This window comes from Octopus bimaculoides, chromosome 16, assembly GCF_046866305.1.
Source record: "Octopus bimaculoides isolate indiv1 chromosome 16, ASM4686630v1, whole genome shotgun sequence".
In the NCBI taxonomy this organism is placed as follows: domain Eukaryota; kingdom Metazoa; phylum Mollusca; class Cephalopoda; order Octopoda; family Octopodidae; genus Octopus; species Octopus bimaculoides.
This window is the reverse complement of record NC_142943.1, coordinates 16518452-16542943: the sequence shown is the minus strand read 5'-3', so window position 1 is coordinate 16542943 and position 24492 is coordinate 16518452. Positions and strand designations below refer to the sequence as shown.

General features: G+C 35.9%; 1 protein-coding gene across 24 annotated transcripts in view; it reads right to left on the bottom strand.

Moving 5' to 3' along the window:
* The window catches only part of LOC106871424 (poly(rC)-binding protein 3), a 488151-nt gene extending 482497 nt beyond the window's left edge, over nucleotides 1-5654 (bottom strand). For 14 of the 24 annotated variants that reach the window (XM_089364203.1, XM_052973822.2, XM_052973824.2 and 11 more), the window contains exon 1: nucleotides 2290-4960. The gene's annotated coding sequence lies outside the window, so the exon portion shown is untranslated. Of the gene's footprint in view, nucleotides 1-2289; nucleotides 4961-5360 lie in introns of those variants that run through there. The other 10 variants (XM_052973806.2, XM_089364192.1, XM_089364186.1 and 7 more) reach the window with 10 other exon arrangements.
* Between the last annotated feature and the right edge of the window lie 18838 nt (nucleotides 5655-24492).

The window sequence follows — 24492 nt, the reverse complement described above, 5'->3', positions numbered from 1 at the left end:
ATACAACTGAATGCCGATGATATTGGAGTATATAGAAAAACAATAAAATCCTCCAAGAGCCTTTGAGTTTTATTCTTGCACTTAATAAGAAACGAAATCCTTATATGTAATGGAGATACCGGTTGAGTTATAAGACGAATATATAACGTCTCCTGGAATGATTTTGATGAACGGTGTGTAGCATTTAGAAGCAACAATATTCTATTTATGAAGTAACTACAATCCTAGATAGTCACAGATGTTTTATTACACCAAATACCACACCCCGCCTTTTTTTCTTTTTCTTTTATACTTTCATTTTTTTTTTCCATGGTGAAACAGTATTCCGATTTGGTTTTTTTTTTGGTTTTTTTTTTGTTCTTTTTTTCACTACGGCCTATAATTGAAGGGCAGCTCTTATCAACCGAAGTAAGCTCAGAATTAAACAGGTGAGAGGGATTAAACATAGATTGTCTTAAATAAAGTTTTGAAGTACTGTGTAGATACACATAAAGCATACATATATACAAATATGTAGGTATGTACATGAATATATGCATGCATGCATGTGTTTGTATGTGTGCGCGCGCGCGTGTGTGTGTGTGGGAATGTTTATGTACGTGTGTGCGTACGTGTGTATATTGCTGTTCATTTAATGCTTATGTAAAGAAATATTGTAAAAAAAAATAATCGAAATGGGTGAAACAATTGTAGGAAATAACAAAACGAACGTGCAACTTTAAAATAGGTATTTCCGAATGTTCTAAACACAAATTGGTTAATAGATCTAACAGTGTGTATATATGCGCAGTCATGTATATGAACGTTTTAACATTTACACATACATTCTTATAATTATATTTATGCGCATGAGAGTCAACGAGGGAGCTGCTGCGTGGTCTCGCGACTTGCTAGAAATGGCAGCGAAAATCCCTCACTTCACACCTTACTGTTTTAAGGACTCATTGGACAACATAGTCCCTTATATATAAACTGATGGTATGGTTGTGTGTGATGAAATGCTTTTGATTATACGTTTGCTCAATCAATGCTTTACCTGGGACTAAATAGAAACAAGGTGTGGGCATACCAAGACATCCAGAAGTGTGTGTATGAAGTTTTACGTTGATATATTTGATTGGTATTTATTATTATTATTATTATTATTATTATTATTATTATTATTATTATTAATAAAGAAATCATTATTATTATTTCACGTATGTATGTACCCCTGTGTACGTACGTACGTACATACGTATGTATGTATTGTTATGATTATACTTATTAAACTTGGTTCTGCGATTATGCGTTTGTGTATATGCGTGTGTGCCTATGAAAGTATGAGCATGTATGTGTGCGTGATATGTATAGTCAGGTAAATGTTTAATTTAATATTTGCAGTCGGTATGATTAAAGTGTCGCAAAGAATCCTTTTGGGGTGTTATATAGTGGTTGCAATATCAGCAGATACACTTGCACTGGTTAATATATAATGGGGAATATGTTGGTGAGTCGTGGGGAGAAGGTGCCTTTCGAGTGAGAAATAGTGGCAGTGTAAAATGTCCACGACTACAACATGCATAAACCATATCTGTGTATGTTAGAGGAATAGCAATAAGAACTAGCATAGTAATATGAACTGGAATAGCAATTAGAACTATCTCTAAGGGAACACATCCTCAAAAAAGTACTAACAAATGATAAAAGGAAAGGTAATTATGAAATAAAATACGTGTAAGTGAGACAAATAAATGGATGTTATTATTTGGAAATGTAGAAGCAAGCTTCAGGTAAGCATCAGGTAAGGAAAGGATCAAAGGCCTGAAATAAATAAAAGAATAAGTGCAAAACTTACTTTTTTTTTTTACTTAATATAACGTAAAATGTTAAATTTTTTCTTCAATAAGTACTTTTTTTTTTGTTTTAGTAAAAATCAAAAGAACAAAATCAACTAATTTTTAGATATTTATCTAACAGTAGTATTTAGTTTTAATAATAATAATAATAATAATAATAATAATAATAATAATAATAATAATAATAATAATAATAATAATAATAGTATTAGCAACAAGGATAGTCAAATAAGAAGGAAAACAGAAATGATTTTAGCAACAAGCTGTGGCTAGAAGACATTGCTGTAGCGACAAACTGAAGACAAGCAGCGGAGTTACGAGGTTATGAACAGTGAAAGTAACAGAAGAAAATTAAAATAATAAACAATAAAGTGGAGGTGAACAAGATCAATGGCAATTGTTAGAGGTGGTGGTAAGTGCTTCTGTGAGAAAATGCAAAGGAAAAACATACCTGGGTAAAGTAGAAAAGGGTCTGGTAGTAACGGTGATAGCGTGTATGTTTGTTTTGTTACACACACACGCACACGCACACGCACACACACACACTCACATTTATGTTTTTATATATATATGTATATATACATATATGCACATACGCACATATGTATGTATGTATGTGTGTATGTATGTACGTGTGTATGTATGTATGTATGTATGTATGTATGTATGTAGGTGCAGTCACCCCTCACATACACATACACTTACGTATATATGCATATGTTCACATAATATATGCGTTTATATGGAATATAATGTATCGCTTTTGTTAAAAAAAATTTCTTTCTAAATATACGGGTTGCAGATTCGGGGCTTAACGCACCAAACAGGTGAGGAACAGTTAAGGGCAAGGAAACAGGATAAGAGAGTTAAAGCGCATAATGCAGCGATGGTGGTAATGGCGGTAATGGTGGTGGTGGTAGTAGTAGTAGTAGTAGTAGTAGTAGTAGTAGTAGTAGTAGTAGTAGTAGTAGTAGCAGCAGTAGCAGTAGTAGTAGTGTTGTTGTTGGTGGTGGTGGTGTTTACTGTAGTAGTAGTAGTAGTAGTAGTAGTAGTAGTAGTGGTGGTGGTGGTGGTGGTGGTGGTGGTGGTGGCGGTGGTGGTGGTGGTGATGGCGGCGGTGGTGGTGATGTAGTGTAGTGCGATGGAGATGGTGGTGGTGTTGCTGCTGCTGCTGGTCGTTGTGATTATGGTCGTTGTCGTCGACGTTGTGGTTACAGCAGTAGCAGCAGCAGCGGCGGCGGCGGCGACTAAGTTGATAGAGAGAAAGAAGGAATAAGAACTTAGCTGGAGCAGCGCAGACGACAATTTAGGTTGTGTATCTATGCCGACCGCTTCTACTCTCAATAGCAATCTCTCTAGCATTATCAGACTGTTTCACATCGCTTAAAATTGCAGCACACTACTTTTTTCTAACTTTACCAGAAGCGTGTAAGGAAATATTCGTATACACTGTATACCATAAATAATCTACTACTATTCCTCCTCTGTCTTTCTTAAACGAGATAGTGTAAGAAGAAATACATAAAAGTTGAAGAATTATCCATCCGCTACAGAAAAATAAGGACATTAATAGCAATAATAATGACTGAAACAACATAATGATTATGAAGGTGACAGTTGTGAAATCTTGTGAAAATTTTGAAAACCAAGGCATTGGGTTGAACAATAATTAAAAAGTGCTTTTTTTTCTTTACAGTTTTAATTAACGCGATAACGAATTATCCTGCAATTCTTTTCAAAGCAATATGAATATTCGTAATAATTCTATGAGAGTGAAATGAGTAAAAATAAAAGCAATAGCATAAGAAAGAAAAGTAAATTAAACAAACTAGTAAAATTAAAGTCAATCTAGATAACAACTACGTGAATTTTTGCTAAATTTTACCAGTTCATTCTAAGAAAAAGTAATTTACAATTTATAATGTTAATGATAGTTTACTTTCGCTAGATCTCATTACCTTCCTATTGTTAATATATCAGAAAAATCTGTAGTCTATGCACACTTAAATGCAAGATTATATGGCGAAATTTGAGTGCCCGCGTATGTGATATGATCAAACATTTATGTAAGAGTAACTGAAGTCGTTTTAAAATATTTTAGGTGCTGTACGAGTGAATATATAATGCGTATGTCACTATATATAGAAATCTATATTTCGAATATATGTCATTGTCTGGTTTAGCTTTACATCCTGAGACAATATAGTTCACAAAAATGATATACGCAAGCCTACAGACTTAATATAGTGGCAAGAAAAACAACCAAGTTTATTACTGTTCGACTTTAAATTATACTCTTCTCTAATTCTGTCAGTAAGATAGTTTCGTTGCGACTGATATAAATGCAAGATGTTTGTTCTCAGTATTTAGTTCTAGTATTAGGATATTGTCAACGGTTGTATAAACAATTTTAACGGAATTTCTTTAGCCTATTGATTATATTAAACAATAAGAAGAAGAAAAAGAGACAAAGGAGTGAAGCATCTGTGTAAGGTGAAAAGTTTCTCATAAACTGCTGTCTTATAAAAACAAACATTTCCCAAAGAAAATCAGTAAAGGAACATTATTTTGTTTTCATTTATGAGGAAAGGGCTTTAAATAGTCACATGTAAAATGAAATATCAAGATGAGAATGAAAACATCAATCGAAATGTGCCTTGTTGATATGTGAAAAGGTTATAAATTACTTTACGTTTTAACAGTCATTGCGTCTTCACTGAACATCAGTCACTACTAAAAGTAAAAAAAAAAAAAAAATTACCAATCTCTTACAATGAGCACAAATATGTTAGAATAAAAGCCTGTCCTCAACATTTTATTCAGGCTGTTGAATTCAACACGACTGCTATTGCGATTGTTACCGTATCCCTTATTCTCTATTGCTTGGAAGAAAACATTGAAAGATCGATATACCTGTAGCTCACGCTTCAAATATTGGTAGTTGCATGCTTACTTATTTTGGATTAAAACTGCCATCTGCGAACATTGAGTGTCTATATACAAAAATATATCGGATTCCGCACGCTTTTAGCCTCAAATAGTTGTGACTCTATTCTATTAATATATGTTTACATAAAATTCACACACACAAACATACACACGTACATTCACATTTGAAGGAGAGAAATTACACACACAGACACACTCATTAAGGATATATCAATGCACATATGTGTGGCCTTATACATACCCATACTCACATATGTATATATGCATTTATGCATGTATATGGTGGTTTTACGCGCACGTGCGTGTGCTTTACATAATACATCAGTGAGAATATTGAAAGGTGGATTTTCATACAATTTAATGAAGAATTAATGCGATTTTCAACTAAGTCGTATATAATTCTTTAGATTAGTCGTCACCAAGTCAGAGGCTCTTACTATTTTTAAGAAAATGAAAATATGGATAAAAACATCAGACATCATAAAATACATTAATAACTACAACATCTCTACAAACATATTTGGAAGTTGCGATATATTGATGAGCACAAAGGTATCTGAAATATAAATTTACCTCAGTGTCTATTAGATTCTGCAACTAAATAGTTGGAATCTGCAGTGTGTCGACATGAACCTTTAAACCATATTGAAACCTGTGATAGTAGTGCTGTGCTAGTTTCGAATGTATTAGTACCACAAATATTATTTGTGCAAATGGTGATAATCGTTTAGTAACTTAGAAGCATCAAGCAATGATAATCCCGGTACCATTTTTATAGGCGAGCATTAATATTAAAAAAAACAAAAAAAACTCAACAGAATGAAGGTAGATAAATGATTAAAGCAACAACGCTGCAAGGAAATATGTATTTCATTGAAAAGCATTGCATACTATTGGACAAATCTGTGGCTATAATCTATAACAAAGTTGAGAGTACTTTGCAAACGAAAATAGAATGTAATGAAATGCCTCAAAAAAAAAAAACTAATTCCTAATAGTATACGTCTGAGAAAATATTCACACATACAACACATTCATTTTCAATGCTGTGTATATATTATGTATTTATGACGATATGTATGTGTGTATTTATGTAAATGTGTGTGTGTATACATACATATGTACGTACATACATACATACATACATACATATATGTGTATCATTGTGTGTGTGTGTGTGTGTGTGTGTGTGTGTGTGTGTGTGTGTGTGTGTGTGTGTTCGTGGGTGCGTGAATTGGCATTGTGAGTTTCGTGAATTAAATGAGGAATTCGATTCCAATTTGTTATTGGAAAAATTTTAGTTGTGCTGATAGTGGCATACATATCACTCGTTACCTAATTCCCTACTTAGAGATGGGTGTAATAAGAACCACCAAAGGAGTATGTCTGGTGGACAATGCACGCTTCCTAGAATAAAACTATAAATATAAATAATAATATAAAAACAAAATGATTTTAATTTATTGTAACAAATGCTAATTTAATGCATGGAATTCAGTGTGTAATAATAAATCACTACTCAATTTTATGTTGCACAAGCATAATTTCTCTTGTTAGTGAATTTCAAAAATATATCAATTTCAAATTTTGGCACAAGGCTGGCAATTTAGGGTGCGGGCAAATTGATTACATCGACCCCAGAACTCAACTGGTAATTATTTTATCAACCTTGGCGGAACTAGAACTCAGAACACGAAGTCGGACGAAATGCCGCAAAGCATTTTGCCCGGCAGGCCCAGGATTCTACCAGCTCGCCGCCTTAAATATTAAAGTGCCACAACGAGGAAATCATTCTGCATTTCCTTGTTTGTCGCTACAGAACGTGGGATGTGATTACTATATGTATATTTGTCTCTCGTTATTGAATTCATTTTTAGATATCATATTTCACGTGAATGTAAAAGTAGTAATGCTGGGGCATCGCCTTGAAGAATTTTAGTCGAGCGAATCGATCCTAGTACTCTAAGAAAGAAAAAAGTCTGGTACTCATTCTATCGGTCTCTTTTGCCGAACCGCTTCGTTAAGGGGACATAAACACACCAACACCGGTTGTCAAGCAGTGGGTGGGGGACAAGCACATACGCATAATTATATATACGACGGGCTTCTTTCAGTTTCCGTCCACTAAATCCACTCACAAGGCTTTGGTCAGCCCGAGACTATAATAGAAGACACTTGCCCAAGGTGACACGCAGTGGGACTGAACCCAGAACCATATGGTTAGGAAGCAAATTTCTCACCACACAGCCACGCCTGTTCATATGTGTATATATATGTATTTTTTATTACATCATTATGTTTCAAGTTCTAGCAATTCTATTAAAAGGGAATTACTATTTTAGCCAGTTAGCTTTTGGCAATTCTTCAATAATAGCAGAAATTCCTACCGAATTTCTTCAAAATTGCAAAAGGCCACAATAGAATGATATAATTCTCTACCAGACTGGACTTACCGATCTTATGATTGTCAATATTATCGCCCTTTTAGGTAGTGAGCCAGCAGAATTGTTAACACGCCGGGCAAAATGCTTACTAGCATTTCGTCCGTCTTTACGTTCTGAGTTCAAATTCCGCCGAGACCGACATTGCCTTTCATCCTTTCAGAGTTGATAAAATAAGTACCAGTTAAGCACTGGGGTCGATGTAATTGACTAGCCCCCTCTCCCGAAATTGCTAGCCGTATGCCCAAATTTGAAATCAGTATTATTGTCCATTAAACTCCAGATATATTCGGACAACGAAATGGCGAGATTTTCCTGAATATGTCTAATATTGTTAATATAAACTGATTAACAATTATTTAGCAAATGATTAATCACAGCAAGATTGTTGAAGGGAAGAGCAGTGTCGCGTTCTACAACAATGTTTGGCAGTAACCACCAGGTATCTGGCCATTGTCTGATGATTTGCTTCGGGCATGAACATGTCACTGGTCTGCTCGTCAATTTTGATAAGAGGCGCTCGCCGATCAAGTGAAGTAGGCTTTGATAACTATCATTCCCCTCCTACCACCACCACCACCACTTTGAATTACATATCTAAAACCAGAATGTATCTCCCACGATGCAGTGTCTACCATGCCGCAAAATACAGCAGACAAACTGATAGACAAACAGACAGAGAACTATATAGGTAGATAAATATATAAATATATACACACATGTATATATATGTATATATATGTATATATATATATATATACATATATATATATATATATATATATATGTGTGTGTGTGTGTGTGTGTGTGTGTGTGTGTGTGTATGTATATATATATATATATATATATATATATATATATATAATATATATATATATATATATATATATATATATATATATATATATATATATATATATATATATATATATATATTTATATATATATATAATTATTACAAATTAAAAGGGTAAAGGTTTATCAATTTATTAATTTATTAATAAATCAACAATTAATAATTTTTACCAAGCCCTTCAGTATGTAAGCACCATTATCGGTGGAGAACTTATTTAAAAGTTCATATACATTTAATTATGTTTATAAATATATATATATATATATATATATATGTGTGTGTGTGTGTGTGTGTGTGTGTGTGTGTGTGTGTGTGTGTGTGTGTGTGTGTAGATACATATATATGGAAAAAATCAAGGTAGAAAATGCTAAAATAATTTTATAAAAATCATTAACTTTTTTCCATATATATCAACTCGTGTGTTCCTTTTCAACCTTATATATATATATATATATATATATATATATATATATATATATATATATATATATATATATATATATATATATTATATGTATTTATTTCCTCCTAATAATAAATAACTCGGATAGAATAAATTAGTTTATAGATACCAGGGTAGCAAAGATCACACAAAATAACTGTGGTGTAACTCCTGTTTATGAGGTAGAAACTCCTTGATATTTTGGGTATTTGAGTATATATAAATTTAATGAATGGAGTAAACGCAGTTATAATATGCGTTTATTCCATTCATTAAATTTATATATATATATATATATATATATGAATGTATGTCAGGTTGATCTTGGGCGCTACTGGTAACATGTAGCCCAGTACAACTTGTTGCATGGCAACCACATCAAGTTTGCTTGGTGAGGAGAGTGATTGTTGAACTCCCTGCAGGACAAAAAACAAGACCTTTCAAAGGGAGGAAGAGCTCAGAAGTTAACGGCCATCCAACAATATGTGTACATGTGTATGTATGCATATATGTGTGGGGACTTGGAAATACCTGGGCTGGTGTGCAGGCGCACGGTTGGCCCACTGGGAATGGGAGTCCCCACTGTTGTTGTCACATCTCTCTATGAGAGGGAAACTTTGAGAAAAAACCTGCGACACTGACAATGTTCGATGATGTAAACTAGTTCTTATCGAGTTTATGTTGTCCATGTTCAGAGAGCGGGATTGAATTTATACATATATATATATATATATATATATATATATATATATATATACACACACACACACACACTCAGGTGCGCGCGAAAACATACACACACACACACACACACACAAATACATATACATACGCACACACAGGAGTGGACTGTGCGTTTTATGGGCCCTTGGACATAACTGTTTACCGGGTTCTTTTGAATGTATGTTTTTGTTGAGTTAACATGTAGAGTGCAGGCCTCTCAGAGCTCCGGACTCTCGGGTAGTACCCGATTGAACGACGGCTCAGTCCGCTCCTTGACACACACATACACACATGGTTAATTTTCGTGTTGTGGACGACAAATGAACAATCTGAATAGCTCATTTGTTTATTGTAATCAAATGTTTGTGTCATGCATTAGCTCACTCCCTCTATCAAATCCCCACTACCTGTACAAGCGCACGGTATGCCACACCGTCTGATGTCGAAGTGTATCGCAGAGCAACATATCCAACATCAGCTGATCCAGCAGACGTTTGATCCGTCCAGGTTAATGCAAGAAGTACCACTTGTTTTAAAATCTGACCCGTTTAAAATTTTACCTGATGATGATGAACTGTATGTTATAATATAATCTATGAATGCATTACTAAAATTCTACCGAAACAGCTGTTGTAAATTTTATACGTCATTTGTGCTTACTTATACATATGCAGCTCACAATATATAGCTGGCGGAGGCGTCCTCCTGGGGTTAAAATGGTAGAAACGCCATGTTGAAGTGGCGATAAACATTACTTTTCAGTATAGTTACTTCTTTAATCTCTTATAGAGATTTTCTACTTAACTAATTTGCTTGTTACATGATCAGTGACTGGTAGTCACTTATTTTCTATATATTGCGAGCTGGAACGAAGTACTGTTATCTCTAGTGGACAAGTATCCACCACTGAGGATGAGCACAAATAGTTCGAAACAGTGCTGTCTGGTTGTCCCGTCACTGGAAGGCAGTAACGGTCCGCTCCTCTACTTGCAATATATATCGGGTGCAGATTGCATCGAATAATCAGCTGGAGGAAGCATCCTCCTCGGGTTAAAATGGTAGTAACGATGATTCCTATGGAACAACCATGTTAAAGTGTTGATAAACATTACTTCACAGTATAGTTACTGCTTTCATCTTTTCTAACTAGCTAATTTGCTTTATCATATATATATATATATATATATATATATATATATATATATATATATATATATATATATATATATATATATGCATACATACATATATACACACACATACATAAATACATACATACATATATACATGCATACATAATACATACATACATACATACATACATACATACATACATACATAGCTTATATACATACATAAAAGGTGTTAAAACAAAATGAAGGCAATGGTGAGAGTTAATATACACACAATGAAAGTGAGTGTCAAAGAGTCAGATAAATATACCTAGAGAGATAGTTTGATGATGACAGATAGAGAGTTGGAAATTTGTCGATCTAGAAGTTATTTCTCGTTACAAAGTATATTTTATTATTTTCAAACGACATTGTCTGTGGGATGCAGAATTCGAAAATCAAATTCGTTTTTCTTGAAGATGCAGCGTTTTGGGGCTAAACGCACATATATAACCACACACACTTGCATTTATACACACACACACACACACACACACACACACACACACACACACATACACATATATACACGCACAAAGACATTTGGCATTTTATTTATATTACGTTGCTGTTGTTATCATTATTGTCATTTTTACTTTTAATCAGCATGGTTGTTATAGTCATTTGACGAGACACACCCAGCGTCCTAGGGCGAGTGAAGGATAAGAGTTGTTATAACTGAAAGCTTGTGGAGGGGAGGTAGTGAATATCTTCATGTAATACAAAACAGACATTTAAATGGATAGGGTTTTTCTAAGGATGTGGACAGTACTTGTCACCACAATCTTTTGGATTTCTCTGAGCCATGGTTCTCCTGGGATCTTATCTAGATGTCTCTGACATCGCTTTTTTATCATTCCTAGGGCACTTACAATAACAGGAACAATTCTCGTTTTAAGATACTACATCTTTTGTAGTTCAATTTCCACGTCCTTATATTTACTTAGTTTGTCAAATTCCTTGACAGATATATTTTTATCAGTGGGAACACTTATATCTAATCGTGTACAAGTCTTTTTCCCCTATATTTAATAATTATGTCTGGTCGATTAGCCTGGATCGTTCTGTCAGTGTTGACTGGAAAATCCCAGAGAATAGTCAAACTTTTACCTTCAAGACTCAGGATGATGTTTGTACCAGTAAGCAGGAGTGATGATTTTGTAGTGTTTACATATTTTCCAATGTAAATACTGTCCTACCGTATCGTGGCGACTTTTACATTCGTTTGGTGTCAGCGCAGGACATTCCGAGACGAAATGGTCTATTGTTTCGTCAAATATGTCGCAGAATCTGCATTTTGAGTCAGAACTGTTTTGAAAGACTTTAGCCTGGTAGTTTTGGGTAAGCAAGCTTTGATCTTGTGCCGCCAATATAAAACCTTCAGTCTCTGCTTTCAGTCCTCAACTTCTCAGTCACTGATGGATTATTGCTTGATCTACATCGGCATTTCGACTTCGAAGCATATACTGACCATGCAGAGGTTTCTGGCTCCACAGCTCCTCAATTTGTTTCTGTCCATTCATTATTGCAGTCTGCTTGATCCATTTTGCTTGTTTTGAGGCAGCGGTTTTAGGCTCTTCAACCATTTCAAGATTAATGTCAAGTTACCTTGCGAATTTGCAAGATTCCTTAACAATCGAATGTGACTTTTTGCTGCTTTCGTGTTTGCTCACAAGTCGCAATATCCAGTCCTTTGTACTAGATAGGTACTTGCTAATTGATATTGTGGAGGTCTTATAGCACATTTCTGTCTGCATCATTCATTCCTCTTTCCCCAATACTTCTAGGGAGGTACAGACAATCAATATTTGTTTTGGGGTGGTGCATGTTCATATAAGTGAGTATTTTTCTTGTTTTCCTGTCCAGGCGTTGGAGCTCTGTCAAATTCCAGTTAATGATGTTAAAACTATATTATTATTATTATTATTATTATTTTATGTTTGACTTTTGTTTTCCATTTGTACAAGTTGAATCCAAGTCTCACCCAGAGACCTCAAGAGACAACAAGTTAGAAGTTCATGTAGGTGTTATGCCTAGGGTACCATATATTTGGATTTGTACAGTTTTGTTCTAGTGAATGTTTAAGAAACCATAAGAAAATTATATGTTTGTTTCAAAATTTGAGATCACATAGACAGTATTTTACGTAGGATATAGGCAGTTCCCATGAGCACTATCTTTTGAACTTCAGCCATTTTGGGGTTTCCTGGTATCTGAGCTAGATAGTAATCAGCCCGTTTCGCTGTCATTCCCAGGGCACCTATGACAATAGGTATTGTTTTCGTCTTCAGATTCCACATTTTGCTAATTTCTATTTCAAGATCTTTATATTTGCTCAGTTTTCGGTAGGTCTTGACAGATACGTTTATATCGATTGGGACAGTCATATCAATGAGGAGGCATGATTTTTGTCTGAAGTCTTTCAGTATGATGTCTGGCCTATTTGCGTCTATCTTTCTGTCAGTTTGAATAGTGAAGTTCCAGAGGAGTGCGATGTGATTATTTTCAAGTACTGGGGGTGGTTTGTGTTCCCACCAGTTTTTATCATGGGGCAAGTCCAGGTTTTTGCATATTACCCAATGAATATATTGTGCAGCTCTATCATGCCTGTTGAGATACTCTGTAGGCGCAAGCAGACTGCACATGGAGACATGATCGATGGTCTCATTTTGTTGTTGGCATAAACGACATAATGGGGAGCTGCCGTTCTTTAATATGTTGGCCTGGTAGTTCTTTGTAGGTAAGCATTGATCTTGGGCTGCTATGATAAACCCCTCTGTTTCTGATTTCAAGCCAGAGGCCATTAGCCATTGATGGGTAAGGGCTTTTTCAATATCTGCATTATTCGCTTTCTTTGGGTATTTGCCATTGAGAGGTTTTCCATGTCATTTTTCAGTCATAATATCTAAGGCAGCAATTTTAGCACGGGTTTTCAAGCGCTTAGCTTTTTCTGCAGGTGTTTCTAGTTCGTCTAATTCTTGAATTTGTTGCAATTGGAATTCACTTAGATATTCCTTTGCCTGTTTTGTTACTGAGTATGATGCTTTCTTGCTTTCATGTTTTGAGACAAGTTTTAGCATCCAGTCCGCAGAGTTTTTCAGATAGGTGTCTAGGTCAATTGTGGCTACCTTCATTGTTAATGCCAGCTGTAGAAGTCCACAGCCTCCCTCTTTTCTTGGCATATAAAGGCGTTCTATATCTGCCTTAGGGTAGTGCATTCTATGCATTGTCAACAGTTTTCGTATTTTTCTGTCAAGATTACATATTTCAGTAATTGACCGGCTAACGATATTGAAACTGCAAGTCACGACTGGTATGGCTAGAGCATTAATCGCTTCGATCCTGTTTCTCGTGTTCAGCTCTGTCTTCAGTATTGCTCTCACCCTGCGATAACATTCTCTTCTGATCCTTTCCCTCATCACTGAATGCTTGATATTGTCCCCTTCAATTAGCCCTAGGTATTTGTAGCTCTCCGCTGGTTCTAACTCTTTTATGACATTTTGCTGGTCAAGGTTCACATTAAATGTTTTTGGTATTTTTCCTTTGATAAAGGTAGCTTTTGCACATTTATCAAGGCCAAATTGCATCCTGATGTCATCACTGAATTGTTTAACAATCGCTAGTAGGCCTTTGAGTTGTTGGTCATTTTTTTGCAAAGAGCTTTAAATCATCCATGTAAATGAGATGATTTATATTTTTACCAAATATTTTATAACCATACTGTGCATCATTGAGCAATTTTGAGAGCGGTATTAGGGCTAGACAGAAGAGGAGTGGTGATAGTGAGTCATCCTGGAAAATGCCACACGAAATTCTTACATCGCTAGCATTTAGAGATTCATCGTCATTGTTCAACGTCAGTGTGGTTCTCCATGATGTCATACTTACAGATAAGAAGTTTCGCAGAGTAGGAGCTATTTTATACATTTTCAGACATTTCCTAATCCAGCTATGTGGTAGGCTATCAAAGGCCTTTTTATGGCCTATCCAGGCTATTGACAAGTTAGAGACAATCTTCTAAGATCATCTTATTGATGAGTAGCTGATCTTTACAACCATAAGATCCACGTTTACATCCCTTTTGCTCATTAGGGAATATACTACTTTCTATTGTGGTATGACGTCAGTGTCTGGGGAGGCTGACCGGAAGGGCGAGTTGACCGGAAGAGGAAAAAGGGCAGAGGGAGCCTCGATCGGGATTCGTGCCCTCTTTCGAACGGGGTCGCGGACAGGACAAGACGTGTCTAGTGACGGTCTAGGTTTGGGAGAAGCAGCTGCTATTCCTGGTGTTCTTTGGGTCGGGACAAGCTTCAAGACAGACTCGCAGTTGACGAAAGGAAAACCGAGGTAAGGCGATTACATCTACTCGTACGCACACACCACAAGCTATTTCGGCGGGACAAGGACTCCTTCCTTGATCCATCTCTCTACCTCCTCGTCGAACTCGACACCGGCGTGACCTTTCAACGTATGCTGGTAGCAGCTCACCCTGTTCTTCAGTAGTGGGGTCTCGTCCTTCCAAATATAGAGCCATGAGACTCGCCACATCACTTATTCCTTGCAGCTTGGCAACGAGCCTAATTTTTCGCATCCAAGCCATGACATCTCCTTCGCCATTAAAAGGCCTGATCACATCGCTGGCGATCCTAATCTTGGCTGCCATCGCGGCGAATTTCTACACGTGGGGCCGAAATAGCTTGTGGTGTGTGCGTACGAGTAGATGTAATCGCCTTACCTCGGTTTTCCTTTCGTCGACTGCGAGTCTGTCTTACGGTATCCAATCCTTGAAGCTTGCTCGGGGCAAGCTTCAAGGATTGGATACCGCAAGACAGACTCGCAGTCGACGAAAGGAAAACCGAGATAAGGCGATTACATCTACTCATACGCACACACCACATCTATTAAAAAACTATACGTGTACTCGGTTAGGACAGATGTTAGTGTCTTATACATTGTTGTTAAGCAGGTTATGGGTCGATAGTTTTTTGGTTCGTTTGTTTCCTCACTTTTTGGAAGCAGGAATGTTAAACCATTAACTAGCCAAGAGGGCATCAAACTAGGATTTTGCAAAACATCGTTGTAAAGTTTTGTTAGCAGTTCATGGCTCTCTGGGAAGGCATTCAACCAGAAGTTAGAAATTTTATCCTTTCCTTGAGACTTCCATTTGCTTGACCTCCTGAGAGCAGATCTTATATCTTCTACCTTGACCCCCTCCCACTTTTGCTCCTCTAAGGAGTCTAGGTCTGTAGATATTCTATCAATCCAAGGGGCCTTTTCATTGTGTGTTTTATCTTCTGCCCAGATTTTATTCCAAAATTCCTGCACTTCTTTTCCTGTAGAAATTTTTGGGGTTATTTTTGAACATGTTATTATCTCTGAGAAATTTTTGGGGTTATTTTTTAACATGTTATTATCTCTGATTATTATTATTATTATTATTATTATTATTATTATTATTATTATTATTATTGTTCAGTAGTCTTATTTTTATAACGTGCTTTCACTTCACTACCGAGCGCAGCTCTGTGCGCCTTGGGTATGTGCTGTGGTTTGCTGTGGTGCTCTTATGTTTACTGTATTGAAAGTGTTTTGCGTAGAATGTGTGCAGTACCCAGTAGTGCAATTTTCTGTATGTTATATATATTTGTAAGTCCTGGTGTTTTTGTTATGTATTTGTCTGAATATTTTTTTATTATACCTAAGGCACCTACTATGATAGGAATTGTTTCTGTTTTTAGACTCCACATTCGAGTTATCTCTATTTCCAGGTCTTTGTATTTTGAAAGTTTTTCCATTTCTTTTAGAGAAACGTTGTCATCTGCTGGTATTGATACATCAATTAGAAAGCATTTTTTTTCTTCATGATCTTTGACAACTATATCTGGTCTATTTGCCTTAATTTCTCTATCTGTGTGTATTGGCATATCCCAGAGTATGGTTGCTTTCTCGTTTTCTGTGACCTTTTCTGGCGTGTGTTTATACCATCTTTTTTCTGTTGTTATTCCATAGTATTGGCATAGCTTCCAGTGTATATAGGTCCCAGCTCTGTCATGTCTGTGAATATATTCCTTCTTAGCCAGGACTGGGCAGCCAGAAATAATATGATTTATTGTTTCTTGTCCATCTCCACATATTCTACAGTTACTTGTTATATTTCTTTTCATTATGTGTTTTTGGTAATTTCTGGTGGGGAGGCTTTGGTCTTGTGCAGCAATTAAAAATCCTTCAGTCTCTGCTTTGAGTCCTGAGCTTCTCAGCCATTGCTGGGATTTTTCTCTGTCTATTTCTTTCGCATTTAGTTTAGCCCAGTATTTACCATGTAGGGGCTTTTCTTGCCATCGTTTTATCATGGCCCGTTGCTGTTCTAGTTTTAGTTTGGATTTCATTTGTTTTATAGCTTCTTCTTCTTCTTCTTCTTCTTCTTCTTCTTCTTCTTCTTCTTCTTCTTCTTCTTCTTCTTCTTCTTCTTCTTCTTCTTCTTCGTATTTGTTAGGTAGATTGATTTCTTGTTTGTATTTGTCAGCTTCCTTAAATACTGAAAACAGTTTTTTGTTTTGCTCGTGTTTTGTGGCTATTTGTATTAGTTTCCCTTGCTTCTGGAGTAGGTATTTTTGCAATGCTATGGTGGTTATTTTATAATGGTTTTCTAGCTGTATAAGACCTCTGCCACCTTCTGTGCGTTGTATATATAGCCTTTCTATGTCAGATTTTGGGTGGTGCATCCTATATCCTGTCATTATTTTTCTTGTTTTCCTGTCTATTTTAGATAGTTCGTTTAGTGTCCAGTTAAGGATGTTGTAGCTGTAGCTTATAACTGGGACAGCTAAAGTGTTGATACCCATTATCTTGTTTTTAGCATTGAGCTCTGTTTTTAGTATTGATCTAACTCGTCTATAGTACTCTTTCTTTATTTTTTCTTTCATTTGTGTATGTTGTATCCTATTTAGTTCATTGACTCCTAAATACTTGTATGGTTGGCTTTCGTCTAGTTCTCTTATTTCATTGGCTTTATCTAGTGTTATATTGCTGCTTTTAACTAATTTTCCTCTTTTCAGGGTTGCTTTGGCACATTTTCTAATCCGAATTTCATATCTATTTACTTGGTAAAGCCGTGTACTGTCCGTAGTAGTGTTTCTATCTCTTTGTCGTTTTTAGCATATAATTTTAGGTCAACCATATATAAAAGGTGGCTGACTGTTTTTTCATAGCATTTGTAACCGCATCCAGTTCTATTTAGCAATTCTGTTAAAGGTGTGAGTGCCAGACAGAACAGGAGTGGAGAGAGCGTGTCTCCCTGGAATATTCCTCTTCTAATGGGGATGGCTTTCGTTTTCACAAGTCCCTCTTTTGTTTCGAGCTGTAACACTGTCTGCCATTTGTTCATTGAGTGCCCTATGTATTTTATAATAATTGGTGCCACCTTGTTTATGGCTAGCGTTTCCAGAATCCACGTGTAGGGAACACTGTCGAAGGCCTTTTGGTAGTCCACCCAGGCCATACTGAGGCCTTTCTTCTTTCTGCGGCTGTCTTCAGTTATGGCTTTATTGATCAATAATTGATCTTTACAGCCGTATGAGCCCTTGCAGCATCCCTTCTGCTCTTCTGGAAACAGGTTATTATTTTCCAGGTGTTTACTCAATCTCTGCGATATTATTGCAGTAAAGGCTTTGTAGATCGTAGGGAGACAGGTTATAGGTCTATAGTTTTGTTGTTTCTCCGTTTCCGTGGATTTGGCGATTAAGATAGTTTTCCCTTTTGTGAGCCAGAGACAATCCCTGAATAGGCATTGTCTCTGTCTCTGCTAGTATGTTGTTAAAGTTTTCTGCCAGCTTTTTATGCATTCCTGGCAGGTGTTTTAACCAGAAGTTGGGGATCTTGTCGTGTCCAGGTGCCTTCCAGTTGCTTAGTCTTTGCAGTGTCTGGGTGACCTCTTCAGTTGTGTTGTTATAGGGGCCCAGAGTTGCTCAGTTGCTAAGTTCGTTGTTTTAATGGTGCTTTTCTGGGGTTGTTGCTTCACTGACCATATTTGTTTCCAGAATTTCTCTAGTTCTTCTGCTGTTGGTGCTGCAGTAATGTCTATTTTATTTTTACCCAGTTCTTAGTAGAGTTTTTGGGGGTTGGATTTGAACTGTTTGTTTTGTTCAAAGAAACGTTGGCGTTTCTCATACCGGCGGATCCTTTGTGCTTTGGCAAGGATGTCTTGCTTTAGTTTTTCTTTTGTCTCAGGTAAGTCTTTTTTTGTAATGCTGTATTTGTACAGTATTTTTGCTTTCTTCTTGTTACTTAGTTGTGTTGATTGTTTACTAATTTCGTTGAGAATCGATAAATCTTTTCTCTTTTTTTAAATTTTGTTCTGGATGTTATTTATCCATAAGGTCTGTTTGGGTGGTAGAACTCCTGTTCGGATGGGTTTGAGTGAGTATCCTGCTTCTTTTGTGGCTGCAGTGGCTGCCGCATATATTATGTCATTTAGCTCAGTGATATTGCCTGTTGTTTCTGTGGTTGTTAGTTCCGTAACGGCCAGGTTTATGCTATTTATTATTGATGTTGTTTTATTGTCTATTTTGATTTTTGGGAGATATAATCTGTGGTCCATTCTAAGATCTGTGGTTTTCAGTTCTTTGGTTATTCTCATTTTCATAGTATCGTAATTATTAGGTTTCCCTTCGTTATTCCCAGGCTTTAGATTTGTTTTGCCTTCCTTTTCATTCATATGTTTGTCTGTGGTGTTCTGGATTGGTGCTTTTTGTACACTATTATACATCTCTACGGTCTGGGTTTGTTGTTTTTTGTTTACTTCGTTTTTGCCGGAAATGTTACGTTTGTCCTCGTGTTTTGCTATCTCAGTGTTTATATTATTATTTGGCATTGCTGTGTGACTACTATCTAGATTTTCCTGATGAATTTTTCCTTTCAATTGTTCTATTTCTATTTCTGATTTTTTTTTTTGCTTTTAGAATATATCTTCTTGTGTTAGCTAGTTTGTTAGGGTTCATTGTTTTATCGAGGTCTATATTTACATTATTTTTCTTCCATATTTTATATGTATGTGTTGTTGCGTTTTCGTTTTTGGGGTAGATCACTGCTGTGAAATAGGCGTGTAGGATCGAAATGTATTCCTCACGTGTCCATTTATGCCGTTTTGGTTTTGTTTGCGGGACATGAGGAACAACGTCCGGCCCTTTATTTTGACGGTCATCGTTTTCGTAGGGTATCGGTTCGTTTATTTCTGTTGTCAGATTGTTTTGCACGTTCAGATCTTCGTACTTTTTTCGTAACAAGCTTACAGTACGCACTTCTCGGTTGTTATTCTTGGGTGGAATAATACCGGTGTTATTTAATCTGTTTGTAATTTTTTTGTACATGGTGTTTTGGGGTTCGAAGATGGTCTGATTTTGATGTAACACGTGCGTTTACGATCGCTGTGCGGGTAGTGGAGGTATCAAGTTAAAATACATCATTATATTTGGAAAAATAGAAATAAATTTCAATGAGTATTACTTACTAGGATATAGTCCAACCCTTTGTCAGCTATTTTTGGGCTCCATGCGATGTCTTTATTTCCGATGTTTTTGGATAAGTTTCGGAGCAGTGATTTATCGTTCTCACATGTTAAACTTCCCCAGTGTAGTCATCTGTTAAACTTCCCCCGGTGTTCTATATAAACGAAAATGAAGTAGATTGACAAATTTATTTTTTGAACCAGTGGAAGACACGCAAGATGTCGAAATATTGTTCACGAGATAGCAAATGGCACTCTTCTTTTAACTGTGACTCTATATCTTCAGGAGGAGTTACCTCAATCCTTTCTATATAAACGAAAATGAAGTAGATTGACAAATTTATTTTTTGAACCAGTGGAAGACACGCAAGATGTCGAAATATTGTTCACGAGATAGCAAATGGCACTCTTCTTTTAATTTTGACTCTATATCTTCAGGAGGAGTTACCTCAATCCTTTCTATATAAACGAAAATGAAGTAGATTGACAAATTTATTTTTTGAACCAGTGGAAGACACGCAAGATGTCGAAATATTGTTCACGAGATAGCAAATGGCACTCTTCTTTTAATTTTGACTTATTATTATTATTATTATTATTATTATTATTATTATTATTATTATTATTATTATTATTATTATTATTATTGTGTGAGAGAGCAGTGCATTCCATCAAAGTGACATTGCGGTAAAATATACGAAGCCTAATATATCCATCATGACTACCCGTCTTAAGGGTACACGAGGCACATGCATCACAATTATATGTATGCAATATGGTGATCTCATACCAAGATAAACAGCTCATGACCTTTCAGGTGGAGCCCAGTTAGAATTTTCGTCGGGTCGAGTAATCATTCCCGCTCAAAAGGTCCCTGAGTAAGGGTTATTTAAGGATGCTGAACGAAATATCCACGTTTCCAGAGGTGAATTATCCAAACCCCAAAGAATTCCTCTCTATTTCTGCTCGTGATCAGATATGCATATATCGTCAGCCACTAAGGGACATGCTCAACTGGCTAAGGTGAAACAACTGACAAGCAAATCTGTGAAGCATATTTTTGGCAAATGCAGAAAGGAGAAAGCTAATTCGAAGACTACAGATCCAAGCCATCACTGGAACTGTAAAAATCTGTAAAACTTTCCAGTTTATCATTTAAGTCTATATGAGCATGCCTAGATATGCAAGTATATGCATGAGAAGACATACATGAAACATACAAATCTGCACACATGCATGCATACATACATACATACATACATACATACGCAGTTGTTGATGGAAAAAGTGCAGTGAAGAAGCCTTTCTCTATTGGCTCTTTCTCTATTGACAAGAAATCTTGAAATAAAACTGAATAGTGACATACACACACACACACACACACACACACACACACATACATACATACATACATACATACATACATATCGTTGCTATTATACAAAAGTGTCGTAAGTCCAAACGTTACTTTTTCAGAAAACGAAAAATATAGTCTCATAATTCCATAGCAAAACCGTTGTACTACACTTTGACAATTTTTGATATCTTGGCATCTGAAGCAGCTGGAGATACGATAGTTTCACCAAAAGAACCAGGAAGCAAAAATAAATATTGAAAAAACGCATTTGGCCAAATTTGAACATACGACAGATTAATATACTAGTAACGATATATAGATTTGTATATACATGTATGGTGGAAGTCGACACGTGACCGAGTAAGATCATTCCTTAAATCCATTTTCTCTAAGAAAAATCTCACGTTTGGTCTCCCCATCGTTGATGGCGTCTCATATGGCTCCTAAGTCCTGAAAGGGATCTACAAATCATTCTGTACCGACCACAAGTCAGCCTTCCAGCAACAGCCTGGCACTGGCCGCAACCTACAAAGCTGAGTGGGTCCACTGGCTGACCCACACACTCTGTTACACAAGGTGCACGAGAGAGCATGCCGGATATCAGATTGGTTGACGCTTGTAGCTGAGTAGGTCTGCCTTTCAGAAGCAGACACGACCACACTGATCACACGAAATGTGTGTCTGTCTGTGTGTCTCTGTGTGTGCGTTTGTGTGTGTGTGTGTGTGTGTGTGTGTGTGTGTGTGTGTGTGTGTGCGTGCGTGTGTGTGCGTGCGTGCGTGCGTGCGTACGTGTGTGTGTGTGTGTGTGTGTGTGAGTGTGTGTGTGTGTGTGTGTGTGTGTGTGTTAGAAACCTTATTTAAAGAGATTTTTAGGAAATTCTACCGTTTCTTTTACCTATTATCTTCAAGGTGGTGGGAGCTTAGATCAATAAAGTAATTATTTTGTAAAACACATACCTTTGAGAAGGCAAATATGGTTGCTGAAATTATGTACTACTGTATGTGTTATGGAAGCGTCGACGGCTTGTGATGTAACTGTAAATTGCCTTAACGTTATTTCTTTTAAAGGACTTATATCTATCTATGGTCTATGAAGGAATGCTTATTTATAACATCTAGGAAAACCATGGCAACATTAAAACTAACATTCAAACTATAGGGAGGGCTATAATACATAATATTTAGTTTCTTAACTTTTCTTTTATGAATATTAGTGTTGTTCTCTATGTAATGCACTCTATCTTTCAAGCTACAGTAATCCCTCGCCATATTGCGGTTCACCTATCGCGGTTCACCTATCGCGGTTCACCTATCACTGTACATTATTAAAGCTTACGTCGATTCCTCCGTGGTGTTGTTTTGCATTTATAATAAAATAAATATATACAAATTATAAAAATTAAAAATATATATACAGTACAGTACTGTTTCTACTCCGCGGATTTTCACCTATCGCGTGGGGTTTTGGAACGTAACACGCGCAATAGTCGAGGGATTACTGAACTGTCTTTTAATGCGCAATGGTTATAAAGAACAACATGGTTAAAAAATTGCTCGTTACTTAATAAACTGGACATCATCGAATAAACCGGATATGCAATTGTTCGTGATATTAACTAAATTTTTTTTAATTTGCAGAGGTGATCAAAATTTATATTAAATATATTGCAATTTCTCATGTACTTTTAAGAGCAGTGTTTAACAACACATAAATCAAGACTTATATCTAAGCTATTATCACAATATTTAATTCTTTAAATATGTCAATGATGTCCTTTCAAATAGTTTCCATTATGTGGCCATTCATACTGCGAAAATGATTAGTAGTCCATCATTGCGGTAAAGACTGAATTCAGCGAAGCGGAATCGATTTTGAAATAAGATGTACAATTTTGTCAATTTACAAACCAATATGGAACACATCTCCCACTATATTAGTGTCTTTTGAACATATGTAAAATTCTATTTCAGTCTTTTGCCATTTTGGACAAGAGATCGGAATTAGAGAATTTTGCAGTCACTTACATTACTATTTATTGAGGAATTTCTAACTACCAACTGACTAAAACAGTTTATTTCCTACAGAATAGATTCACTATAGCCTGATAGATGATCGAATAATGTAAAAGAAACTAATGTTTTTCATTAACTCTGAAAATTCATTAACAAAAGCCACCGTCCATGCTCACATGTGCTTCGTAAGTATGTTCCTGAAAACATTGAAGTATCACATACTTTTCTATAAGAATAGGTGAATATTACATAGATTCTGCGCATGACAATTAGATGAGTAACGCATTTCTCAGTGCTGTTGTGCAACCAATCTAATTTCGATGACTAGTCATGCTCAATACATTTGCAAGTATATTTACTTGTATATTGTGAAGAATTCATACACATCTGAATTAAATAAAAAGGAAGAATAGATGTTAAATGTGTCATATAAAGAAAATATTGAAATTATATGTGTATGTTATCAAATGATTTGTCGGACTAAGTCATTCAGTCTCAGACTTACTTTGAGTGTTTTAACCAACGTGGTGTTGAGCATAGCTTCTTTTTGAACCTGTCACACACTTACTAGAATTATATATATATATATATATATATATATATATATGTAAATATATAAAAATAAAAATAAAAAGATAAAGAGAGCAATGGTAAGGTTGGAGAAGTATTTTATGGATAGAGTCTTACAGCTGTTTCTGGGAAGATCCAGTACTTCCCTTCATCGGAGACAGAAAAAATAAAGGAATCTATTATTATATCCATAGGCGGATAGTTTTAGTATGAAGTGGTATAGAGTGTGATGCGCTGAAAAAAAAGGAGAGAACAGTACTTAAAGTGTAGTTTCATTCCAGTAGTAAATATCCGTGTAAAAATCCGTGTAAAGTAATCCTTGTGGGGATAATCCGGAAATAGATGTTGGACATTCTTCAAGTAAACAAGCAAAAATCATCGAACGCAGTATGGCATATATTCACCTCTGCTATCTATGCTGTATCAGCCTTTACTCCAACATCTATTTCCTGATTATCCCCACAAGGATTACTTTACACGGATTTTTACACGGATATTTACTACTGGAATGAAACTACACTTCAAGTACTGTTCTCTCCTTTTTTTCAGCGCATCACACTCTATACCACTTCATACTAAAACTATCCGCCTATGGATATAATAATAGATTCCTTTATTTTTTCTATCTC